The 23,907-nt window shown below is 41.1% G+C and overlaps 1 protein-coding gene across 2 annotated transcripts in view; it reads right to left on the bottom strand.

The window, feature by feature from the left end:
* The window catches only part of LOC122400918 (RNA binding protein fox-1 homolog 2-like), a 324,965-nt gene that overhangs the window by 239,164 nt on the left and 61,894 nt on the right, over positions 1-23,907 (bottom strand). Inside the window, exons 2-3 of one of the 2 annotated variants that reach the window (XM_043402678.1) lie at positions 20,777-20,821; positions 1,355-1,388 (exon numbers count right to left, since the gene is read on the bottom strand). The gene's annotated coding sequence lies outside the window, so the exon portion shown is untranslated. The remainder of the gene's footprint in view (positions 1-1,354; positions 1,389-20,776; positions 20,822-23,907) is intronic. The other variant, XM_043402679.1, reaches the window with a different exon arrangement.

The following is a 23,907-nucleotide window of genomic DNA, read 5'->3' as shown; positions in this document are numbered from 1 at the left end:
ATAACAATCATTTTTGGTCAACACTTTCGAGAAAAAAATTCCTTACCGAAAATCTAATATGAGATAATCGTTCTCCGAAATTTCGTGTGTATCTTTAAAGTATCATAACTCCTGAACGGATTGAAGGATTTTCATTTTTAAAAATGCAAATAACGTGTATTTTAGTGGAGAATATGTAGAAATTCTAACAATATTGAAAAACTTGTTCCTTATCACCGTAAAGTGAGAAAACCCCCTTAAAAATGGTCTAATTTTCAAACAGCCATAACTCTTACGATAGTGAATATATTTGAATGAAACTTTTTTCTGAAGTAGGGCTCATGGATACCTACAAAAAAATATTAGACAACATTTCCGTACAGCGTCAAATAAACTTATTAAAAATGAAAAACTAATTTCGAAGAAAAATCGATAGGGGTGTCTAAATTTTTCGACGAAAAAAAAAAATTTCAAATCGATCTAAAAAAATTATTTTTAGCTGCGGGTGTCAATTACAATCATTTTTGGTCAATACATATATCTCCAAAATCTTACGCCGTTTCGAGAAAAAAATTCAGGAAGGTGGACAAATTTCTCAGCGAAAATAAAAAATTTCAAATCATGCTAAAAAAAATTATATTTAGTTACAGGGGTCAATTACAAACATTTTTGGTGAATAGGCGTACCCCGAAATCCTACGTACTTTCGAGAAAAAAATTTGGGTAGGTGCTTAAATTTTGCGGCGCAGAAAAAAAATTTCAAATCGATCGAAAAAAATTATTTTTATCTGCGGGGATCAATTACAATCATTTTTGGTCAATACACATATCCCCGAAATCTTACGCCGTTTCGAGAAAAAAATTCAGGAATGTGGACAAATTTCTCAGCGAAATTAAAAAATTTCAAATCATTCTAAAAAAATTATTTTTAATTGCAGGGGTCAATTGCAAACATTTTTGGTCACTAGACATACTACCGAAATCCTACGCACATTCGAGAAAAAAATTCTTTACCGAAAATATAATGTCTGACCATACGTCGACCTGTTTCCCTGAAATTTCATGCGTATATATAAAAAATCATAACTCATGAACGGGTTGGACGATTTTAAAGTTTCAAACGGCAATCAACGCGTATTTAAGTGAAGAATATGTAAAAATTCTAAAAATAATAGAAAAGTTGTTTTTTGATTCCGTAAAGTAAGAAAACCCCCATAAAAGTGTTTAAACTTTCAGTCTCAATAGTCCACTTAAGGGTTAATAGAAGACAAATACTTAACTTTGACGGTCAACGTAAGTAATTCTTGTACTCTTAAAATTACAAACGATTTGCTTGCATCGTTTTTAATATAACAAGGAAACATATTGTGACTCACTCTTAGGGCGCGACAGGACCAGCACAAGGAACACCTGTAACAGAATTATATGCATTGAGTCATGTACCATCTACTGAAAAATAAGGTTAAAAATGAGTATCTCATTTTTGGAAATCACTGTGCTTCGAAGATGGCGATATCAAGACACAGTTATTTAGTCTGCTCAGTTGGCCGATCTCGCGAGACGACGCCATTAATGCGCGAAAATAGATGCGCTGTAGATCAGTCCCACGGAGCGTATTATTCGCGAGAGGGCCACCGAGACTTACAACATCGCGATTTCTCGTTAATTATCGGGCAATACCCGGGGAATCCGCGCCACTCAAACAACCGGTCTATTAAGAGCTGCTAATTGAAAAATCCGCCGGTGTTTGTGCACCATGGGGGGAGGGGGGCACGATTACCGGAAAATCAAACAAAGAAATCGAGAATTCTGTTTGCCCGGCGAGATACATCAGCGTGGCTCGCGCTAATTGCGCGTCGCAAACTCCGGCGCGAATCCTCTTCTATGCAGCGCGATTTTCCCACTGGAATCGTCCAAGGACGCACGATATCGTTTATTAAGCGACCCACAGGTTGGATAAAATAGTTCCTTCACCGGATTCTGTTTACTCAGCTATTTCGAAAGGGAACGAACATTGAACGCGGAACGGTTGTAAATTTTAAATCGGCACAAAAGATGGACGTTTCGTGTTTCTCTATCGAAATAAATCTCTCGGTTTTGAAATTATTACCCCGTATATTATCCGGTCCCCGCCAGAACCGGGTTAGGGAACACGATGCCTCTTATTAAAAAAATCTTAATGAAAGTAACTCGACCGCGGCGTAAAACTTTCCGGGGCTAACGAAGAAAGTTTTCCGTTCGAGGAAGCCCCGTCGAACGATACGAATTTTTACGACGGCCCTTCTTAAAAAACAATTACCCCCGCAGATATCGGGGGGCAAGTTTAACAGGGACAATCGCCAGCCCCTGTTTCCTTATCGATTTCAGCTGCCGGGAAAATACTCCGCGGCGGAATACGATCGGATTTATTCCTCCTCGAGGAGAGAAACTCCGTCTGGGATGAGACTTACGAACAATATTTGCTGAACGTGAGGCCACCTCGTCTGCGATCGATCGACCGGTGACGTCGAAACCGAGAAAATTAACGAAGGCCGCGGGAAAAGGGACCGGAAAATTCTTTGCTCGATGTTTAGAAATCCGCGATTCGTGGAAGAAACACTCGTATCGAAGATCGATTTTCTCGGTCTGTTTCGTGACGTTCCTCCATCTTTTACTTCGCCTTCAATTTATTTTCAGCCGCATTCGTTAGCTCCGTTAATAACAGCTTTCGAAAAATCCTTGGATCGAACGTTTTAATTTAATCGCGACGCGAATTAGCGTCCGAGCAGATACGATCTGAATTCACCGCCGAGTATTTGGACGAAGTTTAATGGGAGAGATCGCGGGAAAAAAGGAAATTTCAGTTCGTGCGAAATATCAGGTGCGAGTAATCAGCTGATTGATTAACTTTCACGTACGGGGGGCCTCGTAATTACACCGGACGAACGCGTTATAAACGGTCGACGTAGAAAATTGCGAAACTCTTCCATCGCGAGAAGTAATCTCGAGTTTTTCGTCGCGTCGCGCGAAAGTAACGAGACCAAGTTTTCCACCCGCGGAAAAATTTCCCCCGTTGTTCTCCGTTTGAGATCCACGATTCACCGGGCGGACGCGAACAACTCGAGCAATGGGGAAAAATAACGGAGTAACACGCCTGCTTTGGATATAAAATTAAACGTTAACTCTGCGTGTTGTTCGCGGAAAGGACTCTAAATATAGGAAAAACCCTGTCGCTGGGAAACTAACCAGTTATTGTTGTAAAAAGGCGGCTTCGAACGGGTCGCCGTAATTTCTGGTACATTTGTCGGCATCGTAGCGTACAATTCCAGGCTTCGTTTACCTGTCGTCCAAGAATAACCGCCATCGACTCGACGGGATGACTTTTTATTTAAAGAACGAGAAGGGACCGGGCTTCCACCGTCAGCGATCGATCCTCGCCACGTGGTGCAAGAATCCTGCGCGAGGAATTCCCAAGGACCTCGCTAAATAGCCATTTTACACAGCAAAATCGAAACTCTGATTTCCAATATCGGTAAATGATAACAAGACATCGTAAATTTTTAATAATATTTCGATCTGATGTCTTCTGAGCGAAGAATTTATTGCAATTCGAGGTTCCAAGCGAGTGTTTTTAGAATTCTATTTTAGAAATTATCAAACGTATTTATGCTAGGAAAATAATTTCTTGTATTATTTTTTGATTTATTGAAAAAAGGAAGGAATAGTTTCTGAATAGGTTCTGGTTTTTTTATGCTGCAGGGTACTCGTAGTTTCCTCGAGAAATTTCGCAAAGGTGGATCTGATTTAGAAAAGCGCCGTCGAAGGATCTCGAGGAGCCCTCGGGCTCCGTGGAGTACACAATGAAAAGTGTTTCTCCGCAGGATATACTTTTATTTACATACAACGAGAAGAGAAACGGCAAAAAAGGCCAACCGTGGAGACCGAGGGAAAAAGAGTTCTTTTGATAAAAAAAGATTGGCTCTTTTCTCTCTATCGATGTTTATCGTCGACTCGGTTTGATCTTGTGCAATCCTCTTTCGCAAACATTCTGGTTATCGTCCCTTTTTGCTCACGAAATTGTTCACTGTTTCTTCCCTTAATCCTGCTAAATGGCACAAACTTTCACAGAGTAAATTAATGACATAGAAGTCATTAAAATTAGCACACTTGGATAAAAAATAATGCCGAGGTCGTCGAAGCGGACTGAAAAGTTAATAGATTTTCCGACGAGTTTCTCATTTGGGAACCACGAAGGCACACGATGGTCCAAAGTATCCGGAGAAGACCGTCGAAGCGTCAAACGTAAGCGAGGCTGTGGAAGACCGAGAAGATAATCGATCAAAGAGCCGAGCATTGAAAATTCAAGCACGTAAAAGATGTTGCTACTCGTAAATTGGCCGGAGGAATACGTTCTCGGGCTAAAGGTTATCCAGGACTAGGGAAAATGGGAGAAAAGCGTCGAAAATTTTAGAAATTTCACTCGAAATTCTCGGAGAAAAAATGATATTGTTTGTTATTGCGTCACGTATAACAACTGTTACGTTGTAACACTGTTACAAGCTGTTTTCTTCGGAATAAAAATGTAAAGCACCGAGCAATAAAATATTTAAACGTGCATGGAATATTCAAACATCAAAAATACGAAGTCATCCTTCAGAGAAACATTCAAATCCTCTTCTGGATGGGGATGAAATATTTTCCAATAGTTTCGTGTAATCCCTTACAAAAAGAGTTTATTTCCCATAGTCGTCACGAACATTTACCGTCGATTATTCTAATAAATCAGGTCGCGTCGCGAGTAATTTACCCCGTTGGTTTCTAACCGCGGCGGCGAAACAATTTCGCGACGATTATTCGGCCATAAATCCGTGGCTCGGGCACACTTATGGCCTGCAACACCTCGTTTATTAATATAGATGAGCGTCGTTTCGGTTCACGGGACGGAGAGAAAAACATTCGATTAATTCCAGTAGGTTCGTCGCCGAGGACCCGCACCAGGACGACGCACCCCCGCGTTCCGACGCTGCCAATTATCAGACACTGTGAGCTCGCGAATCCACAACGACGTTTCCGTCGACTGTTAACGCCGTCGTCTCCCAGCAAACTTGCCGCGTCGACCCTTGCGAATAACGACGAGGGGGTAGCGATGCATCCCCGCTGCATTGTTGCATCGACTAATTGGACGCGGAAGAACGAAGACGTCGGTGCAACCGCGGACGTTTCAGAAAATGGAACAACAAAGGCTCAGGGGGAAACATTCCGTGGATTTCCGGGCTCGTTTGATCGTTTTCCATCGTTCTTCGTTACCTCTTTACTTCCGCGATGCTCCTTTCGCGATCTCTTGCCTCCGAGATTCCCGAAGAATAGATCTGCTCTGTTAATGACTCGCTTCTCGATCGCTAGAGTATAAATATTTATGCGGACAATACATTTTGTGTTATTTTTTTGGTGTCTGAAAGAATGGGGGTCTCTGTCTTTTGGGAAATTAAAAATAATATAATTCAGAGTACCTGTCGTCATTTTTTAACGTCTTTAGAATGAAACATTCTGAGCCAAATTTCAACCCTCTATCTTGTCCGGAAGGGTAGTTACAGGGAAAATCCGGATTAACGAATTTGTGCCTATTTCTCCTATTTAATCGAGTACGAAAATTATGAAAAAAATCTGGTGCATTGTAGTTATTGAGATAAGTGTTCGAGAATTTTGTCCGAGTTTGCGATTCCAAATTCTGGGCGTGAAAAATTAAAGACGCAGACAAATATCGATTTTGTATTGAAGCTTTCGAGACTCTAGATTTATATAATTACTGTAAATGCATATTGTCATTGATTATATCTGTGAATTTTTTCAGATTTTTTGGCAGGGTGCGCCGTAGTAGCAAAAATCAAAAACCGATATTTTCGGCATTTTTCACGTGAAAAAGCAATTTATACTTTGAATTTTTGTATTCCCTTTAATGGATAACTATTGGGTTGGCAAGAAAGTAATTTCGCGTTTTTAGTGTGAAATAAAACTCAACTTTTTCTATACAAAGAATGAACTTTAATCAGCCAAATATCTTCCATTCTGTTCGATGACCTTTTACCATCTTTCTGGTAACTTCATGATCCCGCGCTGATAGAATTTCTGGTCTTTAACAGCAAAAAACCAATCGTCGTTATTACTGAAATTTTTACCATTTAAGAAGTTTTGTAAACTTCGAAATAAATGATAATCCGAGGTGCAAGGTCGGGGCTGTATGGGGGATGCGACATCACTTCCCAACCAAGCTCCAATAGTTTCGTACGTGTTGCTAAAGATGTGTGAGGCCTCGCATTGTCGTGGTGGAACACGATTCCTTTGCGATTTGCCAATTCTGGCCTTTTCTCTTTGATTGCTTCCTCCAATTTCACAACTTGTTGGCAGTAAACATCTGAGTTGATCGTTCGGTTGTTTGGAAGCAGCTCAAAATACACAACACCTTTGTAATCCCACCAAATTGACAGCATGATTTTTTTTTGATGCAACTCAGTTTTTGATATGGTTTGTGCTAGTTTATCATGCTTGGACCATGATCTTTTTCGATTAACGTTATTGTAGACGATCCATTTTTCATCGCCAGTGATAATTCGTTTCAAAAAAGGGTCAATTGCATTACGTTTGAAATGCGTATCACAAATATTGATTAGTTGTGTGAGGTGAATTTCTCTCAATTCGTGCGGAACCCAAATATCGAGCTTCTTAACAAGTCCAAGACGTCTTATATGATTTTCAATTGTTGTGTGTGATACATTTAACTGTTTTGCAATGTCTCGCACAGTTATATGACGATTCGATTCAATTATGGCTTTCATGTTGTCATCATCAACTTCGAGAAGGTCGACCAGAACGTTGGTCATCTTTCAGTGAGAAATCTCCAGGAAATTTTTTAAATCAATTCTGACACGTGCGTTCTTTTAAACAATCAACACCATAAACTTCACATATCTCTTTGTGAGCCTCAGCCGCTTTCTTGCCTTTATGAAAATAAAAAAGTAAAATGTGTCGAAAATGCTTATTTTTGCACTCCATGTTAAAACTGACCGTAAACTGACAGTTGTAAACGAAATTACACGGAATTTGTTTCTATAGCAACCTAAAGGTATCGACTACCAAATCTCAAAAGAAAAAAATTCTAACATTGACAAAAGAATAACGAAACAAACATAACGCTATCTACTGGTGCAAACCGAAATCACTTTCTTGCCAACCCAATATATTCTATGGTTATAAACAATTCAATGTTGAATAGAACGGTGTGTAAAATAGAAAAACAAAAATAAGTCACGAAATTAAAGGTGCTATGCGAGTTATATTCAAAAGTATCAGCAGTGTTTTTAAGAGGTGCGATGGTGCAGTAAGATGCTTGACTGTGGATACGCTGCAGACTTTTTGACGCTGGTTCGCGCCCCGTTTAAAGCACATCTTTTTTTTATTTTATTAATTTAAATAGATTTTCATTGTTATATATGTGGGGTGAGTGCGTGTGCGTGTACGTGTGCGTGTGTGCGTGCGGGCGACCAGGTCATGCTGCGACAGACCGGCGCCGATATGTTTGGGAATCCGTTAACAGTTCAGCGTTGCACACGTCGTGGTTTGCACACGGCGTGGTTTGCACACGGCGTGCAATCGCCCTTTTCGGTTAGGGCGATCGTCGATTGTTAAATCGAACCGTTCTTAAGACGAGCACCGTGCCGTGCGTAGATCAGATCGTCGCAAGTTCGCGTCGGAGAGTCTTGGCGAGTTGCGTGCGAGAAGTCGCGTTGTTAAAATATAATAGATACACATATATATATTGTACATATACCAGCGGGTTACATTTTATTTAACCTCCCCGTTTCCAGAGAATCCTACATATAGTTGAAAATTGGAAAAATATATAATTAATAAAATTGTGTACAGTTGAATGTTTTTTTCTGATGCTCTATCGATGGATCCATCATATGTCAAAGGTTCAAAGGCACATTTGACCCCCTTATTCGACTATACTTTTTGGTATTAGAAAGGTATTGAAATAGTGAAACGAAATAAGAATTCTTCTTGGTCGTCGCGAGGTATTTTCTTGTGAATATCATTACCTAACCCAGACCTAATCCAGACACTGTTTTATTGGGGAATAAACAATAATAGCGTTTGTTAGGTTAAATATCTGCAATCTATTGGTAACTGTGGCCATTTTATAAAGTGTAAAGATCGTTTCCTTCCAGCAATTCTATGTCGTGCCTTGAATTTGGTATTGGAAAAGTATCGAAACAGCGAAACAAAGTAAGTACACTTCTTGGTCGTATTTTCTTTTAAATATTTGGACGAAGATCGAAGAGCAGAGGAATAATGCAAAGGTAATTCGTGCTCGTTGGCGGGACGAATTCTCGGAGGAAATTGTTTCTAAGGTGCATTTCCCGGGGCTACGGGTGTCGCGAAATACAAAAATAACGCGATCCCAGGACACGAGGAACGCCGGGATATGAAAGTTTCAAGGAACTCGTTTGCCGGTTCGATTCGAGACCTGCATCGATGCATACTCGCACACGCGATCACTGACTCGTGTATATGTAACTTGCGCCCACGTGAACGGAGAAGAGAAACGACTGTCATAGGTTTCCCGGGCGAAATAACTTTCCAGTTTCTTTCCCGTTTCGTCGCGACGACTGCTCCGCGTGAAATATGCAGACGCGGTCTTTCGACTAAACGGGAACAATTTTCGTTGGAGGACAGTTTTCGTTGACGATGCAAAGATTCGAATCGTGACTAAAAAGAATCCATTGTATACATGGTATGCTAATATATTATTATTATTCATTTATTAACAGGAATAAACCCTTTAGTACGAAAGATGTAATATGTAAGGAACTACAAATGTAATCATTCTATTTATACAATTCTGAGATCCAAACGTTGTGTGGGAATTTTCAAAATAAAATAGAAAGAGATTTCTTAGAAATCTTGATGGTATATACAAAGGAAACAGTTGAGTAATCGTTGAACATGAAATGTGACCTTTGATTAGTTTAGTTACAAACATAATATCTGTAATTTTTCTTCCATTATGCAATGTTCGAAGACTTAATAAGCAAGTCATCATAATTATGTGTTTCAAGAGGCATGGGGCACCTACTATGCCTAGCAACAAGACGAAGAAATTTGTGTTGAACTCTCTCAATGTTGTCGATTATGTGCTCGCTCCGGGATTCGCGAGAAAAATATTAAATGTAAAACGATGGGCGAAATATTCACGCATATACATTTAGCGATTAATTCCAACTGCGTGTTTTAAAATTCTCTCTGCCGAATGCAACGAAACGAGCTTAATCGAAGTACGTTTAACGCAATTTGAATACAATTTTCGCGAGATTACGTGGCTCGTCCTCGATTTGCTTTCTTTTCTATCAACCGTTCCGCAACAACGGGCACACCAGCAGCTTCGATAATACCAGCGAACAATTATTGTTCGAGGATTAACGGATAATGGAAGTTCGTAATGCTTTGCTCGGGTTCAGTCAAGGGTGCAGCCTTTCAGTCGGCTTTCGTCTTCCTTCCTTCCGGGTTCCGTCTGCTCTGCTGACGCGATTGCTCGTGCATTTTCAGGGAAACTGCTGGGAAAACGGACCGTGGGCCATTATAACGGGTGACTCCAGCGCGACGTCCGAGATTTATCTCGGAATTGAGAAACGATCCTCAGACGTTCCCGAGATATAATCGCGTTATAGGAACCCGCTAAAATCTGCACATCGTGTCGATTGTCAAAGTCTTCATTGCAATGTCTCCAATATTTTTCAATTAGTGTACTCTCGTCACTTTGCTGACAGCATTACAAGTTCAACGCTGGTGTGTATTTCTTCGACTTAAAAATGGGAACAACTTGTGTCCACAATCGTATACTTTTAAAAGTCTTGTTTCGACGAGGGATTTCAGAAACGAATCAGACGAGTACAGAAACTGCCGTGTTTGCAGCCCATAGAAGAGCAGTTTGAGCATTTCTAAATATCCCAGTAAACGTTAGGATATTTGTTTCGTATTTATCGTGGTATCTCGCGAAAGATCCGTCTCTGGGCGATAATTGTTCCGCAATATCGCGAAACCAGCTTCGTCTTTAATCACATTATCGTCGGTGTAATGTCATTAGCGGGACGTTGCTTTACCGCCCTCGACTAATTCGATCGCGTTTTCAGCCGCGATGCAAGGCGGAGCGACGTCGGCAAACGTTGCCTCCCGAACGCAACAACCCTCCGCCCCCGCATTTATATCAATTTCCACGGGAGCGCGCAACATTAACGCGAATCACAATTTACTATTAATACCGACAAACTGGGACGAAGCTTCCACGGCGACGCAACGCAGGCCGGAATATCCGTGCCCGAATAACCCAATAAAATTGTTCCCCGGATTATTGCTCCCCCGTAAAATTGATTCATTATCGTCGTAAATTAGCGGCGATTCGACGACCACGCGGGGAAATTTCGAAAATCATTTCCGTATCAATGGTTACCAATCTTCTCGTAATATTTTTTGGAGAAAAAAACATTTCTCTATATCAATTTGGAGCTTCGTGTAATAACAATACTATTATTATTATTCATTTATGAACGGGAATAAACCCTTTAGTACAAAAGATGTAATATGCAAGTAACTACAAATGTGGATTTTACATGGTCAAACATTCTCGCTTATAAAATTTTAACAAAAGAAATTAATTTACGTTGTAAGGATAATTTTATACTTTCTAATTATCCAGGAAATTTTGTAACGAAGAATATTTGATTTCCCATTCGCGTTAGGTTGTAACATGTACTCGAATGTTTGATCAAATTAATGGCTGCGTTACCGCTGAACACAGGGTTTCGAGCTTTTGACTGACTCAATCGCTTTTAGGCTTAGTCGAGGCTTTCGCGTGTGCCCGGAATATGATTCGAAGCGAGTCTCACCGAACGGAGGATCGGATCGAATTTTTCCGCGGCAAACGAGGATCTGAGATCGAAGGAAATTCTTGGAGATCCAGTCGAGGCTCGATTGTAGTCAAACCTAACCAGGAAATTCTCTGTTAAACAGAATTGCGAATTCTCCCGTCGAAGTATGCTCGAGTAAATTCTAAACACCTTAATTTGATTATCGTTCAACCGACTTGGCGAGTCGCTGCTTTCCAGCTACTTGTTAAACAAGTTTCGCGGACAGTATTTTCGAATATTGTTCTATAAGGACACTACGAACTCATCAATTTCGTTTCGAACTCTCGAAAATGGATTTCGAAATAAAATTCCCCCCAAAAAACGGTCCTCGAACAGTGCAGCGAAAAAATGTACAGATGAAACTTTGATTAAACATTTTCACGCTCCCGATCAAAGTGCTCGAATTCCAACAAGTCTGTCTTTGAATCACAACGATCGAACACGTCCAAAAAAAACTCCATCGTGTGTGAATTTTTTTTAAGCGAGAAACTTCGTTTTTGTTCGATGGTAACGAAATTACAGACGGGGAAATTCATTTATTATCGATCTCCGTAGTCGAATCGATCGTCTTCGAAAGGATGAAAAATGTTAAAAGAAATTCTCGAGCGAAACGCGGGGTTCCATCTTCCCCTTCGTACTTATCTCGATCTTGTGCAAACTTCGTCTACAAACACTCCACTTGTCGACCCTTAACCCCCGCGTATTATACTTTATTACCCTCCCTCGGGTAGCGTATAATTTTTCATAGGAACATCAGGAACGATGGATGATCTTAGATAAATGTGGTTATTCCTTTATCGTTAATAACTCTGAGTAAAGAAAGTTTAAGAGAAGTAAACGAAACCTTGCGCGAGAAGAATTTTATAAGATAATCCTTCTAGGGCTTATAAAGAACCTAAGATTTAATTTCGATCGAATTCCTGACGCTTTAGCCTATTTTCGACAGAAAGAAACGAGGGGACTGGCTCGAGAAAACAATTTGCAGAGGAAAAACGGTTGGTACTTCGTCCCTGGATCCGAGAAATATTTACACGCTGCACCGTATATAGTCCTGGCACTCCTGAGGGAACGTGGACGTGTATCGACGTCGACGGGAAACTTAATACTCCGATCAATACCGACCAAGTCAGCTTTAAACTTACTATTCACACAGTATCTATCAAAGGAGCGACGGGGGTGCAGCTCGTGTGCTTCGTACACAGAAATCCAAAAAGATCTATTTACCGTGCACACGCTTCAAATATTAACGTTTAAACGACCTCGTCGATAAACCAGAAAATAGAATAATAAGTAACCGTGCAATAAAAAGTTGCATTTGCACCACGAAATAAATATTGTGAGTAATTATGGCTCGTCAATATTTATATTAAGTAAACTATGGCTCATTTCAACTGTATTTATCGCGACCTTTCAATAAAATTTAATATTTTCGACGAAAAAGAAATCGAGAATCGAAGATTCGTTTAATATTCCCCAGGATAATTGCGTTCACGCAATTTCCGGGGCTCGATTCGTTACTAATTCTCCGAGTTTCCCTTAATATCATTGATCGCTGCTTCAAATGGGCAGCAATACGTAGTTTTTCGCGAAACTTCCGAAACAAACGGTGAACTTTCGAAAAGTTTCGCAATCGCTCGGCCGGGGAATTTAAATAATCCCCTGTTTTGTTCGCCCGTTGATTCTTGAACGCGAATACGAGTTTTCACGGACTGTTCGACAATTATCCAACGTATGAAATTCAACGCGTCGTATTGTGCATTTGTACATTTACCTGCGAAATTTCTGTTTTAAAACGCGTACGTCTGGAGGGATTAAAAGGAAAATGTGGATTGTTTTCAAGCAGCTTGAGAATGCTGAAGAAAAGCGGACGTGGAATTATTTTTTCCCCTACTTCGCGAACTCTTTGAAAGTGAACGTATGATCGAATTCCCGCGTGATTAAAAAACGGGAAAAATTATTTCTTGAACGTTCGAAGAAAGATTCTCGCTTCACGGCGCGAGATTACGCAACGAAACGCTGCTTTTTCACCCGCGTAGACGTTTCTGGTGTTATTACAGCGTCTCTGTGGAAAGTAGCAACGGCACTTGCATCCGAGAATAAGTAAACCCTTCGTTTACCTCGTCCCTTTGCTTCTCGTGGCGCTTCTTCTTCCAGCTCGTCGCGGACGAGGGAAAAACACGGGGAAAAAGAAGAGTCCAAGGGGATGTGGACCAGTTTGCCATGTTTTATCGCGACCGTTGAAATATTTGTCAGCCTCGACAGATTCGCGTTTACTTTCCCCCTGGTCGGATCTTTCGAACTTGAGAATCTTTGGAAACACCGTTTCAAAATATCTCGATAATCTCCAGAGTAATCTTTGGGTACCGATTGTACGGTTTCAGAGCGTTTAATCGCGTGGCTAAGCAGGAGGATCCATCGAGATCCCTTCTAGATCAAAGCCAAGAGGATAAGGATCGTCATCGTTCCGCTAATCGAAACACCAAACGGGTCTGTATACATGTAATCGCGAATTTTGATATTTAATTTAATACGCGAACGATACGTGAGATATTACGACGGCAGTTTGCGGATCTCGTTTCATCCGGTAAACAAGCCACGCAGCGCGTGATTACCGGTTACAGTAGCTGCTCATTAATATGATAGCGCGTAATTGTCGACGAAACTCGAGGAAAATTATGCGGGAACGTGTCGTCGATGGTCGAGCGCGTCGCGGGAAAGCTGCGCTGGAAATTCGACAGAATTTCCACGGTAAAACTGTTGGAACGTTCAACGGGAATTCGGTAATAGAATTGCAGGTATGTCGGTGAAAAACTTGTCGAAGATTTATTAGAATGTCCGCGGGAAAAATTGTTGAAAGATAACCGACAGAGAAAATGCTGGAAGTTTGATGAAACCTCTCCGGTAATAGAACTTTTTTCAATTTGAAATTTTGTGAAATTGTTGAAAATTTGATGGAATCTCTTGGTCTCCAGGGATCAGATAATTAAATAAATACGAATTTTTTAGTATTAAAGTAACGTAACGAAAGCTACGAGAAATGGTGTAAAACTGAAGTTGGACGGATAGTCGATAATGATATTGTTGAAAGATTGCTAGAGAACCAACAAAGGAAAGATCGACGGGGATCGACAGAAAATTGATAGAAACCAATGAGAAGCGATTGCAACCGTAGTGAAAGAGGGAAGTTTGTTGAACTTTGATATAGAAATTTCTCTTTTCGCTGTTTTTCCCGAATTCATATTTGTTTTTGGCTCGTCGAATGACCAAATAAATTAATATATATCGGGTTATGAATATCCAACGGGCCCCGTGCTCGTTTTTGGATGTCCATCGCGTATTCCATTGACATGGACAGGAACAAGAGTATTATCGAATGAATGCGATTATTATATTATCGATTCGGTTCTGTTTCCCTTTGTCTCCCGTCCTCGTCGGGGTGGCTGTGCAGAAACCGCGGCAAAATTTCACGATCGCGTGCTGCATAGTCGCGTTAATTAGTTCGAATCCGTCGCGTAATCGGGCCAAATCCCACTGAAATAAAAAAGAAATCATTCGAACCAGAGGCTGGCGTTTCGCGAAATTAATAAGAACCGTGCATGGTCGTTTATTCGAGCATTAATTCTGTCGGACCATGCAGCCTTGCTACACGGCTACACATCGAATATTCAGGACGCGATTCTACTCGGTATCCTTGGCGTATATTGTGTATGCTCAAAGAATTTTTCAGGCGATACCAGTCGCAGTAATACCCGCTTATCCGAAATGCACGACGGATGAAGAAATTTAATGAATTACTGCGACGCTGTCGTCGCAGCTGCTAATAATAGCCTGTGTTCGACGTATCCTGTGTCTACGATGATCTACATACAACATAATTCACTCGTTTGCTAATCTGTGCTAACGTATCGTACGCGTGTGAGAATCTACGCTGGCATACGCGTAGAGTAATCTAGATTATCGTCTACGGATACACCGATAGATCGTGTATTAAATAATTTACGATATCATATTCTACATCCAGCTTGTTTTATGGAAACGTATCTTGCATGCAGAGTAATCTCTCTTCTCGTATTCTGCAGTAACATGTCTACGTCTACGTTAATTTACGTTATCGTATTCTGCGTGTAAGATATTTCAGCGATATTTTCTCCGTTGGAGATCTGCGCTGTTAGATTCCACGCCCATGGCGTTCTACAACTGCATAAGTATCTATTCAGCATATAATTCCAATCGATTCGTTCTCCAAACTACGATAAGCGCCCATAACGATAGTTGGCAACGGTAGCGTATTTGTTTAATACGGAGGCTCGTTCGCCGGGTATCGTGCCAATTAGCAATTAGACGATTAATCATGCTGGTAGGCGTTCAGGTATGATTATTGTTTTCCTAGCCGCGGGCACGGAACGCACGAGTAAATTCGCGAAGTCGGTCGTCGACGAGAATGGAAACAATCCATCTCGAATGCTCTTCGAGCGACAAGGAACTTCTTATCGAGTTTCCAGAAAGTTGAAAAGTTGATCGCCGCTCGCGAACGTAGGATCGTTACCGTTCTCCTCTTATCCCTGATTTTTCCTCCAGGAATTTTATCTCGAAGAATGCTACGGGAGTCCGTAAATGAATCTTGTTACGTTAATGCGCGCTCGGAGGAGAAAGGCGAAAAGGAAAAAGTAACGCAACCAGCGCGCTACTTTTAAACAAGCCCAGAAACGGTGACTCGATACCTTAAACAAATTTGCCAGGCTACGTACTTCGTCCCAGCGCTTTTTCAGAATCGTTGTCGAAGCAATCCAAACAACGCGTATTAAAAATAGTTAAACTTTAGATGCATGCAGTTCCGAAACTACTGGTGTTTTATGCATAATTCAGCCGTTATTAGAAGCGAGGAAGCTTCCCCTTTAAAATGGCTGTTGGTTTTTATCGATCCGACTTTTCGTTTTCGAGATATCGTAATTTATGTAAAAGGTACAAATACTAAAACTTTAAATGTGTGCAGTTCCGAAGCTACTAATGTTTTATTAATTATTAAACCGCTGTTAGTGGCGGCAAGGCCTCCCCTTTAAAATGGTTTTTTGTTTTTGACGATCCGACTTCCCGTTTTCGAGATATCGTAATTTATGTAAATAGGTAATTTTTAAAAAATTCTCTTATGGCGCTTTCCGTGTTAAAACACACTACTAACGCGCATTGAAATCACTAAAACTTTAATTACTTGCAGTTTCGAAATTACTAGTGTTTTCTCCATTATTGAGCCATTGTTAGCGGCGGCAAAGCTTATGATCCGCTTTAAAATGCTTTTTGGTTTTTGACGATCCGACTTTTCGTTTTCGAGATATCGCAATTTATGTAAAAGGGTATTTTTCTTAATTTGACTATCGCTGTCTCCGTCTGGCGTGTCTAACGGACCTCTCTCTCGCACGTTGACTCACTAACCCAGTTCCCGAGTGACGTAATGTTTACTATTTACTACGGTCACGTGCGGCCATTGATCGCGCGACGTAAACAAATGCTTCGGACCCTTATATGTATCTCCGAAACTAGTCACCGCATCGACTTGAAATTAAAATCGCTGTATCTCCGGAACTAATAAAGCTATCGACTTCCACAGACGCTCATTTTAAAGGGCATTTCAACCTCTATCCAATGACTATACCAACTACTATGTTTAACATTGTCTTCCATATTTATTTTCACATTTACTTTGACACTATGCGCTGAAAGAACTGTTATTCGAAAAAATTGTATTATAAATTGTTTTCTCGATCGAAAATGAATTGAAATCAACGCGTTGAATGGAAAAGGGGAACAATACGTTCTATTTCACCATCCACTCGAAACGCTGGAATTCTGCGAATATTTTTTAATATCGCCGGTATTTTCAAAAATATTCAATTACGCTCTGTACACAGGGATGACAATTCGAAACCGCTGGAAGAGATCCGTTGGCATAAAGCAGGGTGAAAAGTCTGGTCTCTCCGAGGCCACGTCCGTCTGCCGGCGAGATGAAAAAGTCTTAAACGAGTTCGCTCGTAAAGTTATTCCTAGTGACGCGTGGCCTTCCCCGTCGCTTGCAGGACCTTTCCTTTCGACTGCAGACAACCACGCTCCTATACGAAATTATTATGCAAACTGTTTACCTCAAGAGACCAGAAACGCGCACGGTTCAATACACTTCGCGACACGGTTGCACGATGCGGATACCCTCCGTAAAGTTACGGACCATCGACCCTACACGTTATAATAATACTATTTTTTAAATAAACAACACCGTACTATTTTACGTGTCATTTAGGGACACGATTTGTATTTTAAGAATTATCTGAAGCTGATATTTATAAGGCACAACCGTAGGGTTCATTTCTGTTTCTGGGGGAGTCTCGTTGCAATTTTTGGAGAGTGGTGCGTTGCGTTTGATCCGCATTGCAGATTTCCCCGGCAGTCGCCGAACAATGCAGCCCTCCAGCGATAAACCGGCACCGCTGATAACGTCAGGGAACGTCTTAATTTCATGCATTGAGAACGGATCGATGCCTGGGGCTCTCGGTTACCCCATAAAGCTGGTTACGGTTTGTTTCCGTGCACGGTGCGCGGGGTTTACGGCTCCCCGAGGGATCGTCGAGCCAGCGACGGGAACCAACGGCCGCGTCCTCCCACGTTCTCCAGGAACGCGACATTCAGCTAAGCGACGCTAGGGGCTTTACGACGTCTCGTACGCGTTATTCCCGTCGAAATATCGGCGAAACTCGCGACGATCGCACAGTCCCCAGCCTGCAAACGCTCGAACTATACTTGCCGAATACAAAGATTCGTTCACAAATATACAGGGTGTTACTGAACAGGTGGTAACCATCAGGTTGAGGGTGATTCTACGTACAAAAATAAATCCAAAGAAAGAAAGAAAATTTGTTCATTTGCGGCTTCGTTTACGAGAAAATCGAATTTGAAAATGTGTTGATATTACGTTTATTGTTATTCGATATTAAGAACTTCTGTATCAAAATTTACAAATCTTTTACGATCACCAGATTTAATTATGAAAATGCACTGCACTCAATTAATCTCTGCTCTGTTTTCTGTATCACCCTTTTATTTGGATAGCGACGATTTCGAAATCGTTGTAATACTTAGCTCCTGTTTGTATTCACGATTGCTGTAGCGGGAGGTTACAGTTCACGAAAGTGTGAACGAAAATAATCGTGATACGTGATGGCTTGAAAGTATTTTCAAACTCGATTTTCTCGTAAACGCCACAGACTTGCTGACCATATTCTTACCGAATTATTTCTCTACTGTATTGTCCAAATACCAATTTTCAATTTTCAGTTTCCAAAGAAAGTAACCTCTCTAGAATCGAAATGAGAAATCAGAGCAACGAATGTAGGGAGAAAAAGAAGCGAAATATGTCGAAGAACGGATCCGTGGCGGAGCCACTTCGATCGCGAAGTCAAAGAAATCGAGGTGCTCGCGGTTGGAGGACTCCGGGCGGTTGATTAAACCGCGCGAGCAAGGTTTGAAGCGACGCAGTTTCCCCGGTAGTTCTCGCAGCTACGAAAACGAGGGTGTTCGAGGCGAAGTCGGCTTTTCGTGGCCGTCGAAGCGTGGCGGGCTGCTTAAAGCGACGCTCGTCGAACCCGGGGCCTTGGTTCGCTTCGACGTGAAAAAGAGGATGCCCGGGGACCCAGCCCGCGCAACCGGAAGTAAAAAGAGGGAACAGGCGACGACGCAGAAGTGCCGTCGAGTGGAATGCAAGGCGACGCGGACTCTTCTTGCTCTCGGTTGCTTGCTCGCACCCCCTTTTGCACCTTCCGCGAGCAACCCTTTCATTTTCCCCGGCTTTTTTACCCGCCTGTATCCTCTGGCCACCTTCTTTTTACCGTGTATCGTTTTATTTCCTCCTGCAGTACCGAATTTCAGCGCGTAATACTGTTTTCGAAACGCCTCGTCATCCATGAGAATTTGCAATGAAAGGTTTGGCGATGGAAGATATTTTATTTCTGTTAAAATTCCACCCCCGTGACTCTTCGCATCAGAAGGTAGATGTCCATTTTCCAGAAAGTAACATTTCTCACCGACGATAGGAAGATAAATTTTCCTCGCGGTCGAATATAATTTCCAAGGATGGAAAAGTCCTTTCGTCTCGATTTCCTTTTTACCATGGCGAGCACGCGCTGATCGTGGAATGAAAAGTACGACGTTACGTGGTCGGTTATTCGTGGACTCGATGCATTCTTTGCCTCGGTTTTCTTCCTTTCCCGCGTTTCTCGTCGCTTCTTTCGAGGGTTGTTTCGCGATTTTTCTCTCTTTTCTCGCGTATGTACTTCGTGATTTCTTCTACGACGTTCTCCTCTCGATAACGTCTGTCACGTTTTTCCCTTCAACCATCGCGTTATTTCAGGATAAAACGAGAGAACTGGATCACAGGGAAGCGTCGATCTTCCTGCGAGATAAAGCTCTCTTACGATATAAATAATAAAAGGCGTACATCCAATGTTTTACAATAAAAATCAACGAAATTAATTTCAAGCAACGAGGGAGACAATAATAATGAAACGTCCACCATCCTCGTATATCATCGCCTCCACGAACCTTCTCTTCTTAATCAACGTTTTAAATATTTACAACCTCTCTTGGCCGTCTCTCACAGCCACCAAGTTGTAATTGAGGTTCGAAACTCCCGGAGAAATTTCAGTGGAAGAAGTAACTTAAACGGCAGGTTAAAAATAAATCTAGAAACTCGATTCGCTGCATATTTTAAAAATCGCCAAGTAGACCCAAAGGAGGTTCGCCAGTCTATATTTTGCGAGCGTATCGTCGTGTTTATCGCGGAAACCCCGGCAACGCGGCAGGGAAAACGATGGAAGCAGACGCGTCGTTAAAAACAGCGTTTCACAGGGAAAGTATTTTCGCCCGCAACTGTCCCCGGAGTCGCTCCGCTATTCGTCACTCGTTCCACCAATTTCAAATGCAATCATTTCTACTGCACTTCGCGTTTTCATATCTCTTGCCCCTTTCCCCGTTTCCATCCAGCGACAGACACGCGCGACGCTGCACGAACCGTTGCAACTTCTCGCCCGTTGGAAAAGCGACAGCGGGTATATGTATATATTTTCTTTCCAGGACTCGGCTGTCCGTTGTTTTCCCAGGACAAACTCCCTTTGACGTTATTTTTACCCCCTGTTTTCGCAAGCCTCCCCGTCAGCGAAAACATCCAGCAATTCTCTCTTACGAGACGCAGACTCGCTTTTTGGCAATTATTCTACGAGCGATATTGTGTTTCTTAAATATTCGAATATCAGGAGACTTCGAAACGAGGAAAATTTATATTCGAGGCTTGGCTATTGAACACGTTGACTGCCGTGGGGGTCACCGGTACCGACGACGCGACCAATAGTAAAAATACGCGGCGCCATGGGCAAACCGTGTGTTAATATAATAAACGTCTGTTTTAATCGATCGTGATTTAATGCTACTAAAAATGACGGTTTGGGGGCGTATGTTTCGTTCGAGGAGCAACGATACCAAGGGTTAAGAACCCGTGTTTGCCGTGAAGGCGCACAAGAGACACGACGCCGTAAGCAGTTTGCCGAGTAAATAATAATTCCGAGTTTACGCGAGTTTCGACGCGAACTTTCGCGCAGAAATCTGGGCGCATTCGACAGCTGTCTAATCGTATTCAACTCGCTCCAGTTTATGTACTTAGTTACAAAGAAACGACGCGTCGGATGTACCGCGCGAACCGTAGCTCATTTTTTGAGAAAGAATTTGTCAAATGGAAACTTCTCGGTAGCGATTTTTAGAGGAAGCGGTGGGGAAAAAAGCAATCTCTTAAGTATCAAAGATCCCCGCTTTAGCGTCACTCACCTAACAGCACTACGGAAAGTGGAACCGGACGTGGCTGGCAGAAATCTGAAACAACACAAGAGAATCCCGAATTATATCGCGCGGAGGGGACGAAACTTTGCCCACCCAGCCTTAATCGCCAACGTGAATAATGATACGGTCACGCTGAACGTCGCGTGCAATTTCCCGCGAATACCTGGACCTGGAATGCGCCCGGAAAATCTGAAGAAAATGCCGGCAAAACAACCTGCCGCGATATAAATTTAATTAGACCGAAATCTGCTACAGAAAAACTGCTATTATTTTCGTTTAAAGGGGCTCGTGAAACTGCATTTTTGCAATTCGTTTTCGAAGTTATCGATATTTTTCAGCAGAATTCGATGGAGTAGTATAAATTCCGAATTGTTTTTCGGAGTTGATCGATGTGAAATGGTTTTCGAACGCGCGGGTCGACGAACTCGTCCTCCTTCGAACAGGAAATTCTCCATGATATGCACTTTCCACGGTAGTGTTAAGACAAGGTCTAATGCTTCTTATCGTTCGAGACGATAAGATATGCACACGACATAGCACTTTGAACGGTAGAATTTCATTAGCAGCTAAATATCTCGGAAGCTATTAATTTTAGGAGATATATACTCCGGACGCTTTCTATGCTCGGAATTCATTAGTCCATCGACTTTTGCAATAAAATAAAACACACCATTCCGTTCAAAAAAGTGATATCCAGCACCAAAGACGAAATTTCTACAGCATCTTTAAGAGATCTGTCTAATATACAATAAATTCTATCGAGAATTTTCTACGCTCGAAACTAAAAATATCCAGGAAGATATTCCACAAGAAGGGGTCCATGCAAAATAAAAGGTAAAAGCCTCGCTATTGTAGACGAATGTTTAGACAATCTCGAAATTTGTTGAACGATCTTGAGGACTCAGTTTCTTGGGGCTGTCTGCGTTGGTCGAATAGATCGTGGGGCGTCGGTTAAGCCGGTTTCCACGACAGAGAACGCACATTAGCGGACACCGGGTGTTAATGTCCCGTCAGGTGGAAACGGGAAGTGGAACTCGATGTATCGCCGAGGGGGAGGGAAATGGTCTGCGACCGGCTTTAAAACTAAACGCAGTTAAATCGAGTGTGTTATACGCCGGAACAGCGTCGCGTGCAGCTCGGGCATTAACGTGACATGATGTAACGTATTCCAGGTTCCGAGCGTTCTTCGGGTTCTCTCGATGGAATTTTAGCCATCGTGGAAACTCATGATCCGCGTCAACGCGTGGAAATGAATGTTTCAACATTTCGATAGATATCACGCCGGGGCCTATCGACGCCCAGAGATTCGATTACAGACCCTACGTGCACCACTATCTTTTTTATCTTCAATCGTGCCATTAATTTAAAAAATCTTATCGTGTTTAAATTTGTTAGCCCCTATTCGAGAGTTTTAAAATATTTTTCTGTTGGTACGATTATGTATTTTTGTATTCAACGATTTATATTGATCGAGAATCTATTTGCTCGTTGCAAAATGAACGATAAAATTGTTGCAAGGAGATTCGATTACAGACGCTACGTGGACGAAAACAATCTTTTTCATCTTCGATCGACCCATTAGTTTAAAGAATCTCATCGTGTTTATATTCGTTAGCCCCTATTCGAGTGTATTAAAATATTTTTCTGTTCGTACAATTATATATTTTTGTATTAGATGATTTATATTGGTCGAGAATCTATTTGCTCGTTGCAAAATGAACGAATAAAATTGGTGCAAGGAGATTCGATTACAGACGCTACGTGGACGAAAACAATCTTTTTCATCTTCGATCGACCCATTAATTTAAAGAATCTCATCGTGTTTATATTCGTTAGCTCCTATTCGAGTGTATTAAAATATTTTTCTGTTCGTACAATTATATATTTTTGTATTAGATGATTTATATTGGTCGAGAATCTATTTGCTCGTTGCAAAATGAACGAATAAAATTGGTGCAAGGAGATTCGATTACAGACGCTACGTGGACGAAAACAATCTTTTTCATCTTCGATCGACCCATTAGTTTAAAGAATCTCATCGTGTTTATATTCGTTAGCCCCTATTCGAGTGTATTAAAATATTTTTCTTTTCGTACGATTATATATTTTTGTATTAGATGATTTATATTGCTCGAGAATCTATTTGCTCGTTGCAAAATGAACGAATAAAATTGGTGCAAGGAGATTCGATTACAGACGCTACGTGGACGAAAACAATCTTTTTCATCTTCGATCGACCCATTAATTTAAAGAATCTCATCGTGTTTATATTCGTTAGCTCCTATTCGAGTGTATTAAAATATTTTTCTGTTCGTACAATTATATATTTTTGTATTAGATGATTTATATTGGTCGAGAATCTATTTGCTCGTTGCAAAATGAACGAATAAAATTGGTGCAAGGAGATTCAATTACAGACGCTACGTGGACGAAAACAATCTTTTTCATCTTCGATCGACCCATTAGTTTAAAGAATCTCATCGTGTTTATATTCGTTAGCCCCTATTCGAGTGTATTAAAATATTTTTCTTTTCGTACGATTATATATTTTTGTATTAGATGATTTATATTGCTCGAGAATCTATTTGTTCGTTGCAAAATGAACGAATAAAATTGGTGCAAGGAGATTCGATTACAGACGCTACGTGGACGAAAACAATCTTTTTCATCTTCGATCGACCCATTAATTTAAAGAATCTCATCGTGTTTATATTCGTTAGCTCCTATTCGAGTGTATTAAAATATTTTTCTGTTCGTACAATTATATATTTTTGTATTAGATGATTTATATTGGTCGAGAATCTATTTGCTCGTTGCAAAATGAACGAATAAAATTGGTGCAAGGAGATTCGATTACAGACGCTACGTGGACGAAAACAATCTTTTTCATCTTCGATCGACCCATTAGTTTAAAGAATCTCATCGTGTTTATATTCGTTAGCCCCTATTCGAGTGTATTAAAATATTTTTCTTTTCGTACGATTATATATTTTTGTATTAGATGATTTATATTGCTCGAGAATCTATTTGCTCGTTGCAAAATGAACGAATAAAATTGGTGCAAGGAGATTCGATTACAGACGCTACGTGGACGAAAACAATCTTTTTCATCTTCGATC

The sequence above is a fragment of the Colletes gigas genome, unplaced genomic scaffold (assembly GCF_013123115.1).
Source record: "Colletes gigas isolate AHSC1104 unplaced genomic scaffold, ASM1312311v1 Colletes_gigas_Sc00020, whole genome shotgun sequence".
NCBI classification, from domain to species: Eukaryota; Metazoa; Arthropoda; class Insecta; order Hymenoptera; family Colletidae; genus Colletes; species Colletes gigas.
The sequence above is the reverse complement of the archived record's forward strand: the minus strand, read 5'-3'. Positions and strand labels throughout refer to the sequence as shown.